An 18,538-nucleotide genomic window follows, 5' to 3' on the forward strand; every position below is an offset into this window, starting at 1 on the left:
CTCGGTGCTGACTCTAACTCAGTGGATAAGCTCGGATGTAGTTTCATTCCTTGATAGTTCCAGGCATTTTGTATTTATACTAAGCCCGACTCTGTATACAAAAAGACTTAGAAATATTCAGTATTTCAACTAGCAAATTGTAATTGAATGTCTGCCTTGTGCCTGGAATGGTTCATGGTCAAGCTCTTGGCCATTGTGGTGGGGATGGCAGACTCTGATAAAGCACTTCCTTTCCAGCTAAAATTGTTTCTGAACCTTCTTTACAAAAAAAAAAAAAGGCTGGTTCAGGTGAAACATTCCGTGGATGGGTAGTAGGATTCAGAAAAGGAGACACAATTATCTGATGCTTCCATGCTATAACACCAGCACCAGACATTGAACACCCAATGGCACCTATGAAGTTAAAGAGAGCAAGCACTTTGATGAAGAGAAAATCTTGAACAAAAGCATAGCAAAACTCAAGCAAAAGCAAAGATGAGTCCATCCTTCTTAAGGTAGAGTAATTCAAAGGTCTTGGTCATCTGGTAAGTAAATAGTTTATTTCCTGTATAACTTTAACTTAAATAAAAATAAAATGCAAGTGTAAGATTGGCACTTTCCACTAGTAGAAATGACTAGAAATGTAGTTGATGCTTCAATCTAGTTCTTCATCAATAAAAGCATTTCGAAAGAAAATTATGAGTGCTCTAACAAATCATTCTTCTCTCCCTAGTCTATCAAAGGAAACAGCAATGAGGGCAAGAAAACAACAACTGGAGGTCGACGTAATTTGACTATATTTTCTTGATATTAGAATAATGTCTGAAGACGTTTCTTTCTCCTTTCTTTGATTTTTGTTCTTTTTCCTTTCCTATCTAGTCATCCATACATGCTAAAGAGTGCCTTATTTTTGCCAGGTACTATTTCCTGTGCAAGAGCTATATCCATATTTAAAACAGATGGGAATTCCTGCTTTCATGTGGTTTACATTGTTAACAAGAGGACCCAAATAGTTTATTAGACTATACATACAGAAGATAAAGTAGGTAGGAAAGAGATTAGAAAATGCGTATGTGGAATTGAGGTGGGTGGGCAAACTTTCACTTTAAAGAAGAGTCTCATTGGGAAGGCAACAAAAATGTTTTGACCAAGCTTGAAGGAGTTTAGATTTCTGGGAGAAGAGTGTTCTGGACAGAGGCAACAGCCAGTACATAGAGCTGGAAGACAAGTCGTGTCTGACATTTCCAAGGACTAGCACACTGGTGGAACAGTAAAGGTGGAAGTCAGAGAGGGCAGATGTCAGAGATGGAGGGAGCATGTTAGAGTGCAGAAAGTGACAAAGATCAGAGAAACTTGCATACCTTTCCACTGAATAAGAATGAGAAGCCATTGTTTATTTTGTTTGTGAAGTGGTTTTGTTTGCTAATGTAATCCACAGAAAAAATTTACAGCTGTAAGTGCTAACAATATAAACAGAAACACAGCAGTGGTGTTGAAGGAAACTTGAAGCTTTGAGTTCAGCGCATTAATACTACTTGTGACCTGCCATAACATTTCCAGAGCGTGTGGAAAGCAATTTTATCTGTTTCTAGTTGCTTAATGTTTAAGTGTGTGTGTGTGTGTGTGTGTGTGTGTGTGTGTGTGTGTGTGTGTGTGTTGGGGGTGTCTGCAGTTTTCTAGTCTGCCATATTGTTAGAACTCACCTTGAACTTTAATACTGTGCTCACAAGGATCAGATTATTATATTGTAAACTTTTCATTTTAAAATAGTTAATAGATTCACAGAAATTTACATAAGAATATAGAGTGGGCATAGAGAAGTGCCTCAGTGCTTAAGTATGCTCTCTGCTCTTCCTGAGGATATGGGTTCAGTTCCCAGTATGCATGTTAGGTGGCTCACTCCTACCTGTAACTCCAGCTCCAGGGGATCAGATGTAGCTGACTTCTAAGACTCCAAGGGCACCCACACACGTGTGTACAAACCACACACACACACACATACACATGGCTAAAAATACTATTCACAATAAAAGGGTACAAAGTTCTCTGTTCTCTTGTCCAGCTTCCCTCAGTGGCAACATCTTACAGACTCAGTCCAATAGCAGCACTAGAAAGAGGACACTGGCATTAAAATATTAATACTCCAGATCCTCTGATTTCACTGTAGCTTACTCATCCTTCTGTATATGTTCAGAAGTAATGAGTAGTTGCAAGCAGTTTTATCACAAATGCTGGTTTGCAATTTGATGATTACAATCACAGCACTTGGGAAGCAGACTTTCTATGTTATCTCCCTTGTGCTTGGACATATCCATCACTATTTTCAAAGTTAATCTAAAGCACAATCCTCTTGTTTGCGAGTTTCTCTAGACCTTGTTTTACTTTTATTTATTTTATTTTATTTATTTATTTATTTTTTGAGACAGAATCTCATGTTGCTTAGACTGACCTCAAACACTGTATGTAGCTGAGTTTGGTCTCGAACTTCTGATATTCCTGCCTTCTCCTTTCAAGGGCTAGGATTAATTGTATTGTCCCTCTACATCCGGATGTAGGTCATGAACTTGTGATCCTACTGCCTCAGCCTCCTAAATACCTTAATCAGCTAGATGGTGGTGGTACACACTTTTAATTCTAGTACTTGAGAGGCAGAGGCAAGAAGATCTCTGTGAGTTCAAGTCCAGCATGGTCCACAGAGCAAGTTCCAGGACAGCCAAGGCTACACTAAAAAAAACCCTGTTCGAAAAAAAATCTTGTAGCAGCCAGCTCAGCTTGTTCATAAATCATGATTTCAACACAGTTCCTTTATCCATATAACTTTCATAAGCATAATCCACAAAATATTATGAACATTAATTATTTATTGATTACATAGTCCTAAAAACATATTAAAACTAGTATTCTCGTGGCTGCTTTTAAAATTGAAAAGTGTTTCTAGCTCTCTTTGGATTGCGCACAAGAAAATTAGCAGTTGTGTATTCAGTTTCCTTAAGTCTGGAGAACAATTGTGGAACTCGATGTGCCAGACACGAGTGTTGGGGGTGGGGCTTGTGGGTGGATGAGAATAACGATGAGCCAGACAAGCAGTGTTCCTATCTTAAATAAGCCCGAAGTAGTTATCCATCAGTAGAAACAAAACCTTAAAGCATAAATTAGCAGTAAAGTCAGCGATACTGATGTGAGCAAAATAGTCAAGGTTTGTGTCTGTTCAAGTGGTTGCATATCTTTCAAGTATCTTTCTGGCAAAATCCAGATATCATTGCTTGAGAGTGACTCAGTACCCACAGGCTCATCTAGCCCTGGCTCAGCCTGGGCTTGTGGAAGACACCCACAGGCTGGCCTGGCGCCTCAAGGTGAGCACCATTGTGATGAGCAACTATTTGGTGGAGGAATGGGGGAGAAAGAGAAGCAGAGTGGCTCATGTGCTGTGGAGAGGTGGAACTGAAACAGCAAAGGTAGTGAGGACGAGGCTGACATAGGTGGCCTGTGCTGCCACCCAGGGCCGTGGTGATGTCCAGGCCCAGGCTGCTGCCAAGGACCATGTCTGGGTCCATGATTCTACAACAGCCAGCGTCTGTGTTGATGTCTGTGGCCTGTATTGTCACCAAAGGCCATACAGATGCTTGGGGTCTAGGCCATCACCTGTGGCCATGTTAGGCTCTAAGGGCTGTGCTGTCAGTGGGGTCATGCAGATCTGAGTGGCCTACAGGGCCCCCTTTGGATGTAATGTTGTTGTTGTCCAGGCCTAAGCTGTTAAGGGCCATGTTTGGGTCTGTGGTTCTACGGCAGCCAGGGTCTGTGTTGATGTCCGTGGTCCATGTTACCACCGGGGTCCAATGTGAACCATGTCTGTTGAAATCTGAGGCTGCGCTGAGCCAGCCTCCCTGTCTTTGCTGTCCCTGGGAGGTCTGGTTCTGCCCCTTGCTGGTGGCTGCAGTGGGAGAGCTGGTCCTACCCTTCATCATGGGTAAAGGGGAGCTGACCACAATGGCATACGCATAGGAGAGCTGGCTCTGTCCCTCACCTGAGGGAGGTGGTCTCAGGGGAAGACTGGATTGACCAACTCAGCTACCACCCAAGCCCACATTCAGTGCTTTGAGTTGCCCCCTCCCCCAACATGTACACCATCTATACCTGCTGAAGTGCATGAAGGGACTGGTCCAGGGGAACCAGAGCTGCAGTATCTCCATGACTTGGAGCAACAGCAGGATACCTGGGAGGAGTTTTGGTGAGGGTCCAGTAATGACAGTATTCCAAAACCCAAAGGCCTTGAACTATGCCAACAACTAATTACAATGAACAATTGCAAGTAAAGCTGTTTGAATAAAATAATATACTGTGTGACACATGGCAGCTTCAATGCCACTAAGACAAATGAATAGGTGAGGGAGAGGTGGGAAAGATGTGGGATCAATGTGATTTTTTAAATTAATATTTTTTTATTTTCTTTTGGGTGGGACATTACAAGGTTCAAGGGTGGATATGGAGAGACTGTGAAATGAGTAGGATTGTGGTACATGATGTGAAATTACCAAAGAGTAAACAAAAAATTATCATTTTTTTAAAGAGTAAAAAATTAAGATGGGCAGTGGTGGTGTATGCCTTTAATCCCACCACTTGGGAATCAGAAGTAGGCAGATATCTGTGAGTTTGAGGCCAGCCTGGTCTACAGATAGGCTCCAAAGGTGCACAGAAAAACCTTGTCTCGAAAAACAAAACAAAAGAATAAAAAATTAAACTTTAAGTTTTATCATACACATGCATAAAAAGAAACAAAAAAGGATGAGAGAGAAACGAAAGAAAAAGAAAGAAAGAAAAGATAGAGTAGAAGAAAGGAAGAAGGAAGGAAGGAAAAGAAAGAGAGAAATGGACTCTCAGTAGGTTCCTTCTTCTTTCCTGATTATGCAGGCATGGGTGGCCTCCTTCTGGACATTGCTATAGTGAACACGTACTCAGATTCTAAGAGGTAAAGATAGGTAAGAGAAACCCAAACATAGGACAGGGTCACATTTAGTCTGATGGCAAACTGAGAGGCATCACATGAGGGCAAGTAGGGTTCAGTGTCAGAAAAGGGGGATGAGAATGGTGGGCAGGAGATGCAAGCAAACAATAGCAGCAGAGACCATTTCCCCTAGTGAACTGATTTATAGGGCTAGCTGGTGAGAGCCAGCAGTTGAGGTTGACTTAGGAAAGCAGTACTTTTGTTGTTAGACCTTTTGATGTCCCAAAGCTATAAGAAGGGTTTCCTTCTTTCTACTTCCTTTTCTCTCTCTCTCTGGTTCTGTTAGTAGTGAAGATGCAGCATGCAGAACTAGCCTAGGCAAACCATCTACCACTGATGTCCAGTGATAGAAATCTTTCTCAGTGGGTCATTTGCCTTCATACTTCACCTTGTCATGGAAGGAAATGGAGCTTCTGGCAAATCTTTGGTAAATGGACTTCCTTTTTCCTCTCTCTGTAAAGGAAAAGCAGGAGAGAGAGAGAGAGAGAGAGAGAGAGAGAGAGAGAGAGAGACTTCAGAAGGGATCTACAATCTATTCTTAACCTCTTTTGTAAGACACTTTGCTTGGGCTGAGAAAATAAGCAGCATCTGTTCTGAGCTGTTACTCATAAATATTGGGAGTGTGAAGTATAAAGAAGTGGCCATGTGGAAACGGGGAGTAGATTAACTAAACAAGATTTACATTAAGCTTTCTAAATTGTCTCTTCAGTGCTATGGAAAACTAATGACCTGTTGGTCCTGTACAAATTGTTCTGGGTCATGGCATGACTGATGGTGATCTTTAAAAATAAATTATTTGCCTCTGGTTAAAATTCATCTTGGGTTTATACATAATTGGAGAATATTAGGATACAACATCAAGCCTCTGCTATTTTGAAAAAACAAAATGATTTTTTTTTTGCACAACTATAGGAAAATGCATGGATTTGTTTCCCCAAGCCTGTGGATGTCAAGATTATTCTGGCACAGGACTTAGTCAAGTTTATACTAAAGGACAGCGAGCAGTGTCAGAAAGAGCTGGAGGGCTTCTAGCATTCTTTCTCCACCCTGTTTCACCGCTTCTATCCTCCTCTACCCACTCATATTCCCTCATATCCTTTCAGTCTCTAGCCCCAAACCCTGCTGATATATTCATTCATCTTCCTATTTTACAGTTGATGAGAAGCCCATACACGAACCCTGTAATATCCTTATTTCCCTATACTGCATCAAAGCCTTCTTGATTGATCATGCTGTTTCTGCTTTCTTTTCAGAAAAGTTCACCATGTACTTACTGCTTGTCAGGCATTAGGTGGGCCAAACACTTCACATACATTATCTACAAAACAACCATGTGAACATGCTTGCTGTGTAACTTTTGGTGGGAAGATCTCAAGAAATTTTATTCACCCCCAATAGAAAGGACACCAACAGATCAAAGAGGAATTCTGCCAATAGTTAGCTTGGTAAACTAATAAATTTACTGTGGTTATTCAAAGATGAGCCCAGATGACTTAAAGGTAGCCATAGCACCAGGATTTCTGCTTCACACACACACACACACACAAACACACACACACAGAGAGAGAGAGAGAGAGAGAGAGAGAGAGAGAGAGAGAGAGAGAGCCTAACAGGCAGCTACAACATCAAGAAACTTTATCCCCCAGTAAATTGTTTATGCCTTTTATCATCCTAGGAGGAGTCACATGGACACTTGGTGAAGGACTGTGAGCCTTGCTAACCTCCTCCTGTGAGGGAATGTCAGTAGGTTCCAGCTCATGAGAGTTTTGTGCTTGTGGTTACAGCAAATCTGCTTCCGGATAATCATCAAGTACTACTGGAGGAAACAGTTCTATCACTGTTGGTGGAGGAGTCGCTTGTTTGATTCCCAGCCGCCCGGCTAGCTTAGACCCAAAATAATCACACAGAAACTGTATTAATTAAATCACTGCTTGGCCCATTAGCTCTAACTTCTTATTGGATAACTCTTACATCTTAGTTTAACCCATTTCTAGGAATCTGTGTATTGTCACAAGGCTGTTGCTTACTGGCTAAAGTTTCGGCATGTCTGACCTTGTCCTCTGCATGGTATTTCTCTCTCTGCCTTTCTTCTCCCCCCATTCAGTTCAGTTTTCCCTGCCTACCTAAGTTCTGCCCTATCAACAGACCAAGGCAGTTTCTTTATTCATTAACCAATAAAAGCAACACATAGACAGAAGGACCTCCCATACCATTTCCCCTTTTCTGTTTAAAAAACGAAAGGCTTTAACATAGTAAAATTACATATAACAAAACAGTTATCAAGAAAGAATTATAGTTATCTTTTATCACAACTAGGGAAAACTATAACTATAATTTCTTCAACTCCTGAGTTGCTGAGGAATCCCATCTGGACGGGTGAGTGTGTGCTATCCAGGGACGGACTGTCCCGGAAGAGAGCACAAAGCCCCCTCCCCCAGCTCCTTCTGCAGGGCTGTCTTTCCTTCGCACGACCGACCCCCCAGGACCCCTCCCCAACCCTGCCCTGCTGTATGCTAGGACCAGCGCTCAAGAACAGTTTTAAGCTCCTACACTAAGGCTACCCACCCAGAGCGGTGAGTGCCTGCCTACCGGGCAGGACTCAGGGTCCCCTGTTAGGGAGCCCGGGCACCTTCAGCTCCAGGGCCAGGCTTCCTGTGCTCTTCTGGATACCGCCACCCCCCCTTGCTCCATTCATCCTTTTGGCCCTAGAGCATTGGGCTACCAGTGGCCCTGTTTAGTTGCTGAGGAATCCCATCTGGACGGGTGAGTGTGGGCTATCCAGGGGCAGACTGTCCCGGAAGAGAGCACAAACCCCCACCCCCAGCTCCTTCTGCAGGGCTGTCTTTCTTTCGCACGACCCAGCCCCCCAGCACCCCTCCCCAACCCTGCCCTGCTGTATGCTAGGACCAGTGCTCAAGAACAGTTTTAAGCTCCTACACTAAGGCTACCCACCCAGAGCGGTGAGTGCCTGCATACCGGGAAGGTCTCAGGGTGCCCTGTAAGGGAGCCGGCACCTTCAGCTCCTGCACCAGGCTTCCTGTGCTCTTCTGAATACCGCCCCCCTCCCTTGCTCCATTCATCCTTTTGGCCCTAGAGCATTGGGCTACCAGCAGCCCTGTTTAGTAGCTGAGGAATCCCATCTGGACGGGAACGGTTCCTGCTTCTACACTGAAGAGACATACCCAGAGAGTCAATCACAGCAAAGACTGGACCAAGACACCAGGCCTCTCCTGGCTCCATTTGAAGGAAGAGATGGGAAGGCGCCAATGCAAGAATTCCTCCAACAACCTGAAAGGCAACATGACACCACCAGAATCCAGGGATCCTGAAATAAGAAGAATTGTACACCCTACTCCAGAAGAAATAGAAGAAATCGACTCAAAAGTGAACTATATGAAAATAATAGAGGACCTTAAACAGGAGGTGAAAAACTGCCATAAACAATAAGAGATTACAAACAAAATGGTAGAGGAAATGAATAAATCGCTCAAAGACACGCAAGAAAACCAAGAGAAACAAGAAAAAGCAATCAAACAGGTTAGGGAAGCAGTTCAAGACATGAAGAATGAAATGGAAGCAATGAAGAAAGCACAAACCGAGGGAAGAATGGAGATGGAAAATCTGGGTAAACGAACAGGAACTACAGAGACAAGTACTAACAACAGATTACAAGAGATAGAAGAAAGACTGTCAGACACTGAAGATACCATAGAGAAAATAAACACACTGATCAAAGAAAACAGCAAAACCAACAAATTCTCATCTCAAAACATTCAGGAAATCTGGGACACAATAAAAAGACCAAACCTAAGAATAATTGGAGTAGAAGAAGGAGAAGAAGGGCAGCTCAACGGTACAGAAAATATACTTAATAAAATTATAGAAGAAAACTTTCCCAACCTGAAGAAAGATGTACCTATGAAGGTTCAAGAAGCATACAGAACACCAAATAGGCTGGATCAAAAAAAAAAATTCCCCTCGCCATATAATAATCAAAAGACAAAATATACAGAATAAAGAAAGAATATTAAGAGCCGCAAAGGAAAAAGGCCAAGTTACTTATAAAGGTAAACCTGACTTATCTATGGAAACCATGAAAGCCAGAAGGTCCTGGATAGATGTACGGCAAAAACAAAGAGAACATGGATGCAAGCCCAGACTACTATATCCAGCCAAGCTTTCGTTCACTATAAATGGAGAAAACAAAATTTTCCAGGATAAAAACAAATTTAAACAATATGTAGCCACAAATCCAGCCTTACAGAAAATTATAGAAGGAAAATCACTAATCAAGGAGTCCAACAATGCCCACAATAACTCAGTCATCTAGAGACCTTTCACCAGCACAACTCAAAGAAGGGAAACACACAAACCCTACTACTAAAAAAGTGACCGGAGTTAACAACCACTGGTCATTAATATCACTTAATGTCAATGAGCTCAACTCACCTATAAAAAGGCACAGACTAAGAGATTGGATAAGAAAACAGGATCCAACGTTCTGCTGTCTACAAGAAACACACCTCAACCACAAAGACAGGCACCTACTCAGAGTAAAGGGCTGGGAAAAGGCTTATCAAGCAAATGGTCCTAAGAAACAAGCAGGTGTGGCCATACTAATTTCTAACAAAGTTGACTTCAAACTTAAATCAATCAGAAGAGATGGAGAGGGACACTTTATACTCATAACAGGAACAATTCTTCAGGATGAAGTCTCAATCCTGAATATCTACGCCCCTAATATAAAAGCGCCCACGTATGTAAAAGAAACATTACTAAAACTCAAGGCAGCCATCAAACCACACACACTAATAGTAGGAGACTTCAACACTCCTCTCTCACCAATGGACAGGTCAATCAAACAGAAACCTAACAGAGAAATTAGAGAATTAATGGAGGTAATGAAGCAAATGGACTTAACAGACATCTATAGATTATTCCACCCGAAGAGGAAAGAATATACCTTCTTCTCTGCAGCTCATGGAACCTTCTCGAAAATTGACCACATACTCGGTAGCAAAGCTAACTTACACAGTTACAAAAAATATTAGTAACCACATGTGTCTTATCAGATCACCATGGATTAAAGTTAGAATTCAACAAAAATGCTACCCCCAGAAAGCCTACAAACTCATGGAAACTGAACAGTCAACTACTGAACCATACCTGGATTAAGGAAGAAATAAAGAAAGAAATTAAAGTCTTCCTTGAATTCAATGAAAATAAAGAAACAACATACTCGAACTTATGGGACACTATGAAAGCAGTGCTAAAAGGAAAGTTCATCGCACTAAGTGCCCACTTAAAGAAAACAGAGAAAGCATATATTGGAGACTTAACAGCCCACCTGAAAGCTCTAGAAAAAAAAGAAGCAGACTCACCTAGGAGGAGTAGAAAACTGGAAATAATCAAACTGAGGGCAGAAATCAACAAAATAGAAACACAGAAAACAATCCAAAGAATCAATGAAACAAAAAGCTGGTTCCTGGAGGAAATAAACAAGATTGATAAACCCACACAAAGACTCAGTCAGGAAAGAGAATTACAGGCCAATCTCACTCATGAACATCGACGCAAAAATCCTCAACAAAATACTGGCAAACCGAATCCAAGAACACATCCGAAAAATTATCCATTATGATCAAGTAGGCTTCATTCCTGAGATGCAGGGCTGGTTCACCATACTAAAATCTATCAATGTAATCCAGCATATAAATAAACTGAAAGAAAAAAACCATATGATCATTTCATTAGATGCTGAAAAAGCATTCGACAAAATTCAACATCCATTTATGTTAAAAGTCTTGGAGAGATTAGGGTTACAAGAGACATACCTAAATATAATAAAAGCTATATACAGCAAGCCGACAGCTAACATCAAATTAAACGGAGAGAAACTCAAAGCCATCCCACTTAACTCAGGAACACGACAAGGCTGTCCACTCTCGCCATACCTCTTCAATATAGTGCTTGAAGTTCTAGCAATAGCAATAAGACAACATAATGGGATCAAGGGGATTCGAATTGGAAAGGAAGAAGTTAAACTTTCGTTATTTGCAGATGATATGATAGTGTACATAAGCGACCCCCAAAACTCCACCAAAGAACTTTTACAGCTGATTCACAGCTTTAGTAATGTGGCAGGATACAAGATCAACTCCAAAAAATCAGTCGCCCTCTTATACACAAAGGATATGGAAGCAGAGAGGGAAATCAGAGAAGCTTCACCATTCACGATAGCCACAAACAGCATAAAATATCTTGGGGTAAATCTAACCAAGGAAGTGAAAGATCTATTTGACAAGAACTTTAAGGCATTGAAGAAAGAAATTGAAGAGGATACCAAAAAAATGGATGGACCTCCCTTTCTCTTGGATTGGGAGGATCAATATAGTAAAAATGGCAATTCTACCAAAGGCAATTTATAGATTCAATGCAATCCCCATCAAGGTCCCATCAAAGTTCTTCACAGATCTGGAGAGGACAATAATCAACTTTATATGGAAAAACAAAAAACTCAGGATAGCCAAAACAATCCTATACAATAAAGGATCTTCTGGAGGCATTACCATCCCTGACTTCAAACTCTATTACAGAGCTACAGTAATGAAAACAGTGTGGTACTGGCATAAAAACAGAGAAGTTGACCAATGGAATCGTATAGAAGACCCGAATTTTAACCCACAAACCTATGAACACCTCATCTTCGATAAAGGAGCTAAAAGTATACAATGGAAGAAAGAAAGCATCTTCAACAAATGGTGCTGGCACAACTGGATTTCAACCTGTAGAAGAATGAAAATAGACCCATATCTATCACCGTGCACCAAACTCAAGTCCAAATGGATTAAAGACCTCAATATCAGTCCGAACACACTGAAAATGATAGAAGAGAAAGTGGGAAATACCCTACAACAGATGGGCACAGGATATCGCTTCCTATGTATAACCCCAGAAGCACAGACATTAAGGGCAACATGGAATAAATGGGACCTACTAAAACTGAGAAGCTTCTGTAAAGCAAAGGACACTGTCACTAAGACAAAAAGGCATCCTACTGACTGGGAGAAGATCTTCACCAACCCCACAACAGACAAAGGTCTGATCTCCAAAATATATAGAGAACTCAAGAAACTAGACTTTAAAATGCTAATTAACCCAATTAAAAAATGGGGCACTGAACTGAACAGAGAATTCTCAACAGAAGAAGTTCAAATGGCCAAAAGACACTTAAGGTCGTGCTCAACTTCCTTAGCAATTAGGGAAATGCAAATCAAAACAACTTTGAGATATCATCTTACACCTGTCAGAATGGCTAAAATCAAAAACACCAATGATAGCCTTTGCTGGAGAGGCTGTGGAGGAAGGGGTACACTCATCCATTGCTGGTGGGAATGCAATCTTGTGCAACCACTGTGGAAGTCAGTGTTTCGGTTTCTCAGGAAATTCGGGATCAACCTACCCCTGGACCCAGCAATACCACTCCTGGGCATATACCCAAGAGATGCCCGATCATATGACAAAAGCATTTGTTCAACTATGTTCATAGAAGTATTATTTGTAATAGCCAGAACCTGGAAACAACCTAGATGCCCTTCAATGGAAGAATGGATGAAGAAAGTATGGAATATATACACATTAGAGTACTACGCTGTGGTAAAAAAACAATGACTTCTCGAATTTTGCATGCAATTGAATGGAAATAGAAAAGACTATCCTGAGTGAGATAACCCAGACCCAAAAAGATGAACATGGGATGTACTCACTCATAATTGGTTTCTAGCCATAAATAAGGGTCACGGAGTCTACAATAGGTGAATCTATAGAAGCTGAGTAAGAAGGTGAACCCAAGGAAAAACATATAGTTATCCTCTTGGCTAAGGGAAGTATACAAAATTGCCGGGGAGAAAATTGGTATCTTGGGGTGGGGTGGAATGGGGGTAAGGGGAGATGGCGAAAGAATAGTTAGAAGGGAAGGATGGGGGGCCTTGGGGAAACAGGAGGATTGAGATAAAGGAAGGTTGGACAGGGGAGCACGGAACCACAATTCTTAGTTAAGGGAGCCACTTTAGGGTTAGCAAGAGACCTGACCCTAGAGGGGCTCCCAGGTGCCCAAGCCGAGGTCCCCAGTTAGTTTCTTGGGCAGATCCTGAAATGACTCTATCCTAGAGCAATAATGACCAATATCTTGCATATCATCATAGAACCTTCATCTGGTGATGGATGGAGATAGAGACAGAGACCCACACTGGAGCACTGGACTGAGCTCCCAAGGTCCCAATGAGGAGCAGAAGGAGGGAGAACATGAGCAAAGAAGTCGGGACCACGAGGGGTGCACCCACCCACTGAGACAGTGGAGCTGATCTATTGGGAGCTCACCAAGGCCAGCTGGACTGTGACTGAAAAAGCATGGGATAAAACTGGACTCTCTGAACATGGCGAACAATGAGGGCTGATGAGACGCAAAGGACCATGGCATGGGCTTTTTATCCTGCTTAATGTGCTGGCTTTGTGGGAGCATAGCCAGTTAGGATGTTCACCTGCCTAGATACGGACGGAGGGGGGAGGACCTAGTACTTACCACAGGGCAGGGAACCCTGACTGCTCTTTGGACTGGAGAGGGAGGGGAAAAGAGTTGGGGGAGGGGGAGGGAAATGGGAGGCTGGGAGGAGGTGGAAACTTGTTTTTTTTTTTTACTCCTTTTCTCAATAAAAAAAAATTCTTCAACTCCATCAACGATTCCAAGACATAATATTACCTAAGTAAACAAGAAGTACATTATAAGCAACTTCTAAAATTCCAGAACGGACAGACACATCTTGCTGCCTGCACAGACACCCAAAATTCCTCTGTACCATTGGGGCATCTATCTTCAGCCTACAGGCCCATTGTATCCAGCAGACTTTTCCATGGAACAGGAAATTTTGAAGACAGTTCCACCTATATTGGCAGCTTGCCAGTCACTTTCTTTTGTATCCTGCAGAATGTCTAATAGAGTTTTTTATGAAGCAGGAATCCCGAAAGACCATCTCACCTTTAGGCAAATTCAGCAGTCATTTCACTGTGGGTCCTGCATGTCTAGTAAAGCAGTCCAGGCAAGAGCAGTTTCTTACCCAAATGGCTAGCAAACTCCATAAAGAGCCTCTTCAATGCCCATCTTCCTCTTGAAGTAACTGGTGCTGCCAGGAGCAGACATGTCTCACTGTTATGAAAAGTCTTAAGTTCTTAAACATTTTAAATGCCATATTCTGAAGATTTCTGAAAGATTTGAAGAATACCTATCTAACTGAAATATATCTCAATACATCTAGAAAATCTAACTAACTTGACTACAAGCTTAGCGATTATAGATGATTATCTATTAGCCTATATTCCTTAATTATACATTACATTTTTAAATGAGCTTCACAAACACAATACCTTAATCAAGAGCAGAAATATACATCTAACAAGATTGACCTTAAATTTGTAGCACTAAACCAAGATCCATACCAATGCAAATCTCTATAGCACACCACAATGTTCAATTTAGCAATGAGAATAAAACTGCTCTAAGAGGCAAAACTGATTGATGTAGAATTATAGTTTGCAATTAAGATTGAGGTCATAGCTGGTTAGTGGTAGTACACGTCCTTAATCCCAGCACTTGTGAGGCAGAGGCAGGTGGATCTCTGTGTTTTCAAGGCCAGCCTGGTCTACAAGAGTTAATTCCAGGCTAGGCACCAAAGCTATGGTGAGAAACCCTAATTGAGGTAATAATCATCACAATTTCTTTAGTTCATCTCTCACAATGACTACAGAGTTACCTTTGTAGATCATATTTAGTATAATTTAAAATCACTCCTTTTGCCATATCATGTACATATATGTATATTATATGAACTTTTATATGTACATATACATACATATTATATGAACCTTTTATATGTATATGTTCATGTATGTCAAGTGCATATTCATATGTGTAAGGGCCAGAAGATAACCTAAGGTGTCAATCCTTAGGTGCTATCCACCTTGTTTATTGTAGTTTTCATACATAATTTTGGTTGAATCTTCTCCTCTCCCCCTAGTCTTCCCCTCATCTCACTGCTCCTCCTGCCTTTATTGTCCACTTCCATCTCCAGTACTGCCCCATTCACTTTCCACTCTCTCCCTTAAAGTCTCCTCTTAACAATCTCCTGAGTCCTTTTCTAGTTACCTAGCTCCACTAGAGGCCTGCATAAATACATAGAGTTAACAATTACAAAGTAGAATCCATGCCTAGGAGGCAGTCTTCAACCATCATCTTTAATACTATGCCTTTAAATTGAGACACTTCACAACCAATTCATCTAACCTGTGGCCCATAGGCTTCACTTGTCAAAGATAACTATAAATGTAGCCTAACACATTTGTAGATGACATCATGACAGAATGTCAAAAAGTTAGACACCTTGGATGCTAGAGGTGGAATTTTATAACTTCATTTATTTTAGTTTACTTCATTTTTGTCTAGGTCTCAACCTGCAATATTTTTCTTCTGGTTCCTTACCCTATCCCCTACCCACACCCCACTCTCTCACCTCCTCCTCTTTAGGATCGTAAGCTTTCTGTTTTTGTGAGAAACAGCTGAGGGAATCATCTTTATATGAGGGAATGTTTATTCTGACTCATGGCTCAAAAGGTTTCAGTCCATGTCTGTACGCCTATTTGGAGGTCTGTGGTGAGGCATCACAGTAGGGAAGATGTGTTGGAGCAAAGCTGTTAATTTCATGGCAGCCAGGAAGCAAAAGGAAAAGTGTCCTCTTGAATCTTAATAGCCCTTTCAAAGGACACACCCACCACCATTTAATCTCCTAGCACTAGATCTTATCTCCCAAAGACCCACAGCCTCCCAATTGTGCCAGAGGCTGATGATCTAAGTTTTGCTTTGTTTTGTTTTGTTTTTGGAGGGGTGGGATTTAAGATCTGAATGATAGCTGCTGGTGGCGCTCACCTTTAATCCCAGCACTCAAGAGGCAGAGGCAGGTGGATCTCTGAGTTAGAGGCTAGCCTAGTCTATAAAATAAGTTTCAAAACAGCTGGGACTACATAAAACGATAAAACCCTGTCTCAAAAAAACAAAACAAAAGAAAAATCTAAATGATAACAGTGATATAGCTTAGTCTTCCCAGTTGTGTTTTTGATTCCTCTAGGTGTTTGTGTGTTGTCAATGTGCAACCCATCATCATTCTTGAGCTTCTTGAATTTCTGTGCTAACATGATAACACTGTTCCACCAATGTGGTGACATGCCTTATAGACATAGTCCTTGACACTCTAAGCCCAAATGAGGTTTCTAGATGCTACTCCTTTCTTCTTGAAGGTTAATAAACTTAAAAAAATGACTTCCTAAAAGTCAACCTCACAGGGCTGGAGAGATGGCTCAGTTGTTAAGAGCACTTACTGCTCTTGCAGAGGACCAGAGTTCATTTCCTAGCACCCACACGGCAGTTTCCGACCATTACTACCTCAAGTTCCAGGGATCCGACACCTTTTCTGACCTCCTTGGGCACCAAGCATTCATCCATAAACGCAGGTAAACACTCTTACACGCAAATTAAAAATAAATACATCTTTAAAAAAGAAGCCAACTTTAGGGGCTGGCAGAATGTATAAGCTAGTAAAGATGCCTTCCACACAGCCTGACAAGCTGAGTCTGAGCCCCAGAACTGACTCCCACAAGCTGCCCTCTGCTCTCCACCCATACTTGTCCCTCAACACTAAATAAATGTAATAAAAATTTTAAGTCAACTTTGGAAATGTATCAGGCATTGCATCCTTAAACACTGCTCTTATACTGCTTATTTTCACCTTGTAAGGGTCAATTTAAGCAGGACTTTTTGTTGTTTTAGGACAAGTAAGAATGTATATTTGAAAATCCCTAGTTTTTCCCCCTCATAACATATAGTCTATTTGTTTGTTTAGGTATTTGTAAGTCCAGTCAGAGCAGAAGGGAATTATATGTATAGGAAAACATACACTGTTTGAAAATTAACAATAAAATATTTCTTAAAAGAGAAAACCTTATTAATATCCAACTCTTCAAACATCCTACTGCTTTTTAAACCTGGTAGTTGTACAACTTATTTCATTAGCACTGTTTATATGGCAACATAACTGTTCTTAAATGCAGAAACAGTATCAGGAAGCAGCACTAATGAAGGATCACTTTAGGAGGCATCAGAGGGCAGCCAACAGTCCTCCTCAGTAGAAACAGACTGTGTGTAGGAAGGTCTTGCCAGTCTTTGCCTTAAACATTTGCAACAGTTCTGCAATCTCATCATCCACATCTCCCATTTGGTGGATACTGTGGCAGAGCTCGCAGATGAGGAAGGCCGAAGGGTGGTGTTTTTGTAGTTGTCAGGGATACTCACACTGATCACACAGCCCCTCTTCTCTGGCATTCAGGCATTCTATCACCTAGTCATAGACATGTTCCTCACATGTAAAGGTCACATCGAAGAGGTCTTTGCTGTTCTGGACCTGTTCAGGGCCAGACATAATTCCTCGGTTCCTATCCTGCATGTGTACAATTCCATTCTGAGTGTAAAAGGCTCTATCTTTCTTCAGCAGGTCATGGTATATTTTGTCATACAAGGTTTCAAAATCATAAATATTCAGCTTGTCAGGCGTGGGCCCAGCATGCTTCACAAAGCCATCGGTTCCAAAGGACTTCACTTTGAACCCTCATTTGTTCAGGACCCTGTGCACCTCCACGCTCCAGTTCTGGTTGCTTGAGCACACTACAGCCACACGGAGTGGAATGGACAGCATGGTAATGACAGCAACAGCTTCACTCAGGGTTGTCTCTCAGATGCTCATGATCAGCAAAATGGCCATGAAATGGTGTGTTTAAGTCCCAGCTAAAATTGCTCTGGCTGCCTGCCTAGGCAGAAGTTGCTTGCTGACCTTCAATGTTGCCCTGAACCATCAGGTTGTGAAGTACTGGCATTGGAAACCACATAATTTCCAGTGCACTGAGGAGGGCTAGAAGTCAGTTGTGACATCACCACCAATGGTCCACAACAAACGAAAAGTCCTTGTCATGCCTCTTGTAAACATGAGCACAGTAGCCTGTGTCTGTCATCCCAGAACTTCCATGGTGAGATGAGAAATACAGACAGGAGAATCCCTGGTAACCTGAGGGCCAGACAACCTGGTGTACACAGCAATAAACAATAAAAAAGAGGCCCAATCTCAAACAAGGTGAAAGGTGACAGTCAACACCTCTGACCTCTACGTACATGTAAACACACACACACACACACACACACACACACACACACACACACACACAGTGGTATGTAACATTCTATCTTTCTTAGTCCAGTGTATATAGAATATTCTGCATTCAGAATGTCTTATTTATTCTCTTCTACACCTTCTTAAAGCAAAAGGGTTTCAGGCACACAACTCTCCTGGAACAATTCTCAGTGGAGATCAGTGATGTTCTTTTGGGAAAGTCCTTAACTTTTTTCTCTTGTGTAACTTGTGAAAAAATTGATATTGATCCCTCTCTGTGTTCAAAATCTTGCCT

The 18,538-nt window shown here is 41.6% G+C and overlaps 1 pseudogene; it reads right to left on the bottom strand.

The window, feature by feature from the left end:
- Positions 1–17,205: 17,205 nt before the first annotated feature.
- LOC121441101 lies at positions 17,206–17,775 on the bottom strand (annotated as a pseudogene).
- Positions 17,776–18,538: the final 763 nt, after the last annotated feature.

Source organism: Microtus oregoni, unplaced genomic scaffold (genome assembly GCF_018167655.1).
Source record: "Microtus oregoni isolate MIOR12 unplaced genomic scaffold, Mior012 000073F_ref0000255, whole genome shotgun sequence".
Classification (NCBI taxonomy): Eukaryota; Metazoa; Chordata; class Mammalia; order Rodentia; family Cricetidae; genus Microtus; species Microtus oregoni.